This window comes from Lactuca saligna, chromosome 4 (genome assembly GCF_052625555.1).
Source record: "Lactuca saligna cultivar CGN05327 chromosome 4, ASM5262555v1, whole genome shotgun sequence".
Lineage (NCBI taxonomy): Eukaryota > Viridiplantae > Streptophyta > Magnoliopsida > Asterales > Asteraceae > Lactuca > Lactuca saligna.
Genome location: NC_136420.1, coordinates 8,508,789 through 8,515,273, shown reverse-complemented (window position 1 = coordinate 8,515,273; position 6,485 = coordinate 8,508,789). Strand labels below are relative to the sequence as shown.

The following is a 6,485-nucleotide window of genomic DNA, read 5'->3' as shown; positions in this document are numbered from 1 at the left end:
CTTTCTATAATACCGTTAACCCTTATTTGTTATATATTATACTTTTTTTTTCTATTTTCTTTGGCCTTTTAAATTTTGTTTATTGATAAAATATTTAAGATGGTAGGGCATTTGATCCATTAATATCATGGATAATTGAGTAAACTCACAAGTATAAGTGAGTTTTTTCTTAAATAGCTACTATTTTTTTGGTTTTCAAAAAATGATCATTTATTCTTGAATGTCCAATTTTAGATATGATTTTCGAATTTTAGATTTCTTGTTTGTGTTTTTTTTTTCCAAATAAATCTTTTTATTTATATCAAAATATTTATTTCAAAGTGTTTAATGTCAACATTTTTTAATCAAATATTTGATTTTATATCTTAATATCGTATATAGTTTACATTACTTTGTTTTACTTATTGTTAGAATTTAAATAAAATAATTTTTTTTTTCGAAATTTTGGAATTGTTCATCAGATTTTGGCATTGTTTTTTAAATTTGGGAGTTTTTTTTTTGAGCTCCGAAATTCAACTTGGAAGCGGAAAGTCGGTCAAGGATTCTAGAATGTGAGTTTGGATGTACTTTTTTTGTCAAGAAAAAAATATTTTCTCTTAGTCCGGAATGCTTATTCCGGATTTAATGATTATTTTTGCCAAAATCAACAATTTTTAGTTGTTCTCTTCGAATACATGTTAAATTATTCAAATTTCTCATATATTTATAACTATAAAGGATTGGAGATTCAAATTTCATATTATATACATATGATTTAAAAATAGGATTGAAAAAGTGTGTTAGCTGTTATAAAAAAATAGAATAAATTTTAGGCTTCGCAATGAAAAGGATAAAACCAATAATGATACGATATGCTACTTTGTCGAATAATATTTTAGCAAAAGCGTATAAAACTACCAACTATAATTTTCATAACAATAAGGTTGGAGGGTGTCGTGTCATCGAAACCGCATTCTCTTCGTTGCCACGTAAACACCACGTCATTTTTACCACAAAAGTGCGGTTCTTTGCCACACCCAAGGAGTCGAGCCACACTTTATTTTTTAAAAAAATTAATCTAAATAAAAACTTTAATTTCTCCCCAACCAATCACAAGCTAGTCAAATTATACCCACCCAATCACAGGCTGCGATCATTTTTTGCCGCATTGCGGTTCGAACCGCACCCAAACCGCACCCTGAGAGTGGTATTCACTGCTTATGTGGCAAAACCGCGCTCCCTCTATCGCACCACTCCCCGAAACCTAATGCTTTTATTTACTTAACATGCCCACCTAACAAGTAAAGTAGCGCGTAACCCACACCCCAACTTTCGATTAATACTCACGCGCCCCCAAATCGCGTGATCTCAACAAGCTCCCACCGTATCATCTTTTCTTGCCACGGCGGTTTTCCCCACCCCGAAAAACCCAGAGAGAGAAAGCAGAGTGAGCTATATACATCATATACCCTCCGTAGTCCATTGTGTGTATATATATACCTCTCTCTGTATATCATATAAACACACACACACACTGGGGTGTTTGACTGTGTGTGCTTGACTAATTTTTTTTCCGTTCTTCTTCATCAACATCTCGCCGGAGATGATTTACTAACGATTCAAGAAAACCAATCTTTAAAGGCATTACCGGAGATGGTTGATTTTTGGTTTTGCCATCGATCGTTGATTGATTCGGTTGTGGTTGTTCTTCTGTTCAATCTGTTTCTATCTTTCCCATTCACCTGCCTCGCGATTCGTTCGTTTCCGACGAACGGCGAAATCATCTCCGATGATTTGTACGGGTACATGGAGGCGCCGGAGTATCGCAACGGTGAAGATTGCCGTCCCTACACCATTCACGTCGCTATGACACTCGACTCCGAGTATCTCCGTGGATCAGTCGCCGCCGTACACTCCGTCCTCCGCCACGCTTCCTGCCCGGAAAACGTGTTTTTCCATTTCATCGCCGCCGAGTTCGATCCGGCGAGTCCACGTGTCTTAACCCGACTGGTTAGAAACACGTTCCCGTCACTCAACTTTAAGGTTTACATTTTCCGGGAAGACTCCGTCATAAATCTGATTTCGTCGTCGATCCGTGTGGCCCTCGAGAACCCGTTGAACTACGCCCGAAACTATTTAGGGGATATACTTGACCCGAATGTAAACCGGATCATCTACCTCGACACCGACGTCGTTTTAGTCGACGACATCCAGAAGCTATGGAACATTACTCTACGAAGCAACCGAGTCATCGGAGCTCCGGAGTATTGTCACGCAAACTTCACAAACTACTTCACCGACAACTTCTGGTCCGACCCGGTTCTGTCACGCACATTCGGGTTGAAAAAGCCGTGTTACTTCAACACCGGCGTAATGGTGATGGATATGCGAAAATGGCGAAAAGGAAACTATCGCCGGAAAATCGAGAACTGGATGGAAATCCAGAGGAAAAGAAGGATTTATGAGCTGGGTTCGCTGCCGCCGTTTCTGTTAGTGTTCGCCGGAAACATTGAGCCGATTGATCACCGGTGGAATCAACATGGGCTCGGAGGGGATAATGTGAAGGGCAGCTGCCGGTCATTACATTCAGGTCCGGTGAGTTTGTTACATTGGAGTGGAAAAGGGAAGCCATGGGTGAGGCACGATGAGAAGAGACCGTGTCCGTTGGATCATTTGTGGAAGCCGTACGATTTGTACAAGCATAATGATGAGCATCATCAATCTCAATCGTTGGATTTTTCAATTAGTAGTAGTTTTCTTGGATACTCGAATTATTTGATTTGATTTTATTGAAAAAAAAAACATTTTTTAAAATTTTTTTAGTGAACATAGTGATTCAGATACTCTGATAGCTGTGTAACAGAAATATATAGAAAATTGTTGGTTTTTATTTTGATTGGTTTGTGAGATTCAATTTAGTGTGGGTTAAGTCCACTAGATGATATTCATTATATGCAGTTTATGTTTTTATATTATATAAAAACACACATTAAGTTTTTGTCCATATTTATGAAGACGACTAGACGAGATATTTTAATTAACTTGAACACCAAATTGATGATGAATTGATATAATAATAATAATAATAATAATAATAATAATAGTAATAGTAATGGATGAAATTTAAAGTATGTTGTTATTAAAAAAAAAAAACAGAATATATAATTTCTCTGAGTGAAAAAATATAGATTAGCATGAATACGAATATACAATTTATGAAATTATAAATTTATATATACCACTTTTCCTATTCTAAACCAAACTTGACTTTTCTTTCAAAATCATCTCAATAGGAACACACAGTATTGTTTTTTGTTCATAATAATCTAATAATCTAATCTTGTTGTTATCGAGAGTTAATTTGTTCAAAATAAACATGTGATCGGTTGATAACATAACAAGGAGTAGATGCAGCCTCCATCCAATAGGACTTTGGCAATTTGAAATTAGAAAACATACAACGAACCTTCTCTATGATGGTGTGAGCCTCTCAGCTACACCATTTCGTTGAGGCATATAGACTACCGTGCTATGTCGAGTGATGCTTTCCTTTCGGCAATAGGCATCAAACTCTTTCGTGCAGAACTCAAGTTCATTATCCGTGCGAAGATCATTTATCACAAATCCTAATTGCTTTTCAACTTGCATTTTCCAATTTTTGAAAGTAGAGAAAATGTATCCATGATGTTTTAAGAAGAAATATCACACCTTCCTAGAGAAAGCATCAATGGTAGTGAGCATATAACTAGCTCCACCTTTTGAAACAACTCGAGACAGTCCCCACAAATTCGAATGGACATAGTTAAGTGGTCATTTCGTTGTATGAATACAACTCATAAATATCATTGATTTTCCCTTGCCATATACATAATCTTCACAAAACTCTAAATCAACAACCTTTTGTTTACCAAGTAATCATCTTCGACTCAATTCAGACATGTCTTGAAAACTCATATGACCGAGTTAAAGGTGCCAAAGACAAGACTGATTAGGATCATAAAAAGACTTAGAAACAACATCACTTGAAACTGTTTGTCCATCAAGAAAATAAAGGTTTAATGTTTTTTGCTTGGCCTTAGTTGTTATAACCATCTTTGAATACCCTGAGAACTCCACTTTAACTAGCAAACTCATATCTTTTTTTTTTTATCAAAGGAACTAAGAGATAACAAGTTTCTTCTGAGGTCAGGAACCTATCTAGCATCCCCTATTATCCGGATAACTCCATCAAATATACGAATTCTAACCAAACCATACCCAACAACCGGACATGTAGATGTAACATCCAACTTTTAGGGATTGTTCTCTGACATCAATCTTTCACTTTAGTACCATTGCGAGGCTGCCACATCACTTAAGTGGCGACGTGATTAGATGTTGGTCACGACGTGGTGGCGGTTAGGTTCAAAACCCTAAGTCTCGAGCCTTGAGCCTTATTTAAGGATATAATGGTTAGGGTTCTCTCCACCCTCAACCTTCATCACCTCCAGAAAAACCCTACCCCCTACTCCTCAATTCTTGAGATTCTGGTGGTTTTGACCTAAATTTGTCCATTGTTGGTGAAGAAATGAGTGGACAAAGAGTTTGTGGATGCATTGAAGCTTGGTTCTGTTAGAATTTGTTAATTAAAATTACCTTTACGGGACTTATCACACATTGGTATTAAGAAGAAACTTGAACTCCCTTATAAGACTTTATCTTGGTAATTTATTAATGGGATTTTCTAATATGTGCCCTAAGGGCACATATAAGAAGTATTAATTATGAAAAATATTACCATAATTAAATTCGAAATACATTTATTATGGAAATTATAAATGCACTTCACATTTAATTATGGTAATATTTCTTATTATTAATATATTTTATAATTAATTATGGTAATATATATCATCAATTAATGCTTCTTATATGTGCCCTTAGGGCACATATTAGAAAATCCCTTCATTAATATAATTAAAGCTTGGGCTAAAGGAAATTGGGCTGAATTTGGTAATTAGGCTAGTCAAATAGACTTGGATTATATATATATATATATATATATATATATATATATATATATATATATATATATATATATATATATATATATATATATATATATATATATATATATAAGATTGTAGAACTTGCTACTCGGTGCTTATTCGGCCGACTACCGAGTAGCAATTACTCAGGAGTGCCCAGGGGTATTCATGGAGTACTCAGATTTGATATTCATGTAGAGATATTTTTAGGGGAATTATATATGCCAAAATCATAATTTTATTGAAATATATAACAAAATTAGATACATGTGAACACACAAAAACTAAAAAACACACAATGGTTTCACTTCGTGAATAATTACTAAAAATTTAATATATATATATATATATATATATATATATATATATATATATATATATATATATATAAAATCACATGTGTGTGTTAAATAATAAATCATTAAGTATATTATACATATTAATCACCAAGTTGGCCGAGTTTTAGAATACTGCTCGCTTCAGTAAGGGGTCGATCGCGGAGTACTCGGATTCTGTAACTCGCCTCGGTAAGGGGCCGAGTAGGGAGTACTCGGCCGAGTAATCGTCCAACTCAGTGAGTTTTACAACACTGTGTGTGTGTGTGTTTTTATATATATATAAATATATATATATATATATATATATATATATATATATATATATATATATATATATATATATATATATATATATATATAGTGTCAAAAGATTAGCCTTAGGCCTTGGGGCTCTTGGGGTCTTATTGAATAATTAATGTTATTTTATATCAATTTTGAATTTTGACTTATTAATTATTAAATTCGTTAATTGTTACCTAACAGTTAAACAATTAATTTCAGTTTTTGAACAAGTGTGTTAGTTGAGACTAAACAACTACCAATGTGTAGCCTATAATACTTCACCAAAGATCAGTTTTGAGGGTTACGTTATTCTTCTTATATTTTTGTATTCTGCAACAAAGATGGAAACATATAAATTTCGTCATAATCAAGATTTGTTATTGATTGATTGTTGTATCCGTTGGATTGATCCCTACCAGGGAAATTTCTGTCTTATGACATTGCAATTCCCAGGCCTCAATCTATAATTTTGAGTTTGTAATATGTTATAAACCAACATTCAAATATTTTTTTCTTGTGAATTAATTCTTTTATTTACATTTGATTTGTTATATACATGTTATGTTGTTGATTGTATACTTTTGTCATTACAATCTAAGACAAAAATCAAAAAGTGGAGAATATATCAACAATCCATCATCAAAACACATGTGGAAAAGCCTGAGAAATTCAGAGGCTTGGATTTTCGGAGATGGCAACAGAAGGTGTTGTTTTATCTAACAACTCTTCATGTATCTAATATTCTCAGTGATTATTCTCCTTCCCCTCCCACTGGTATGGCCACTGTTGAAGGGACAAATCCAACCGTTGCAACTCAATTGGTAGAACATCAAAGGGATGTGGAATCCTGGAACACAAA

The 6,485-nt window shown here is 34.2% G+C and overlaps 1 pseudogene; it reads left to right on the top strand.

Moving 5' to 3' along the window:
* The first annotated feature begins 1,460 nt into the window (after positions 1 to 1,460).
* Positions 1,461 to 2,875, top strand: LOC145041158 (putative galacturonosyltransferase-like 9 pseudogene; annotated as a pseudogene).
* Positions 2,876 to 6,485: the final 3,610 nt, after the last annotated feature.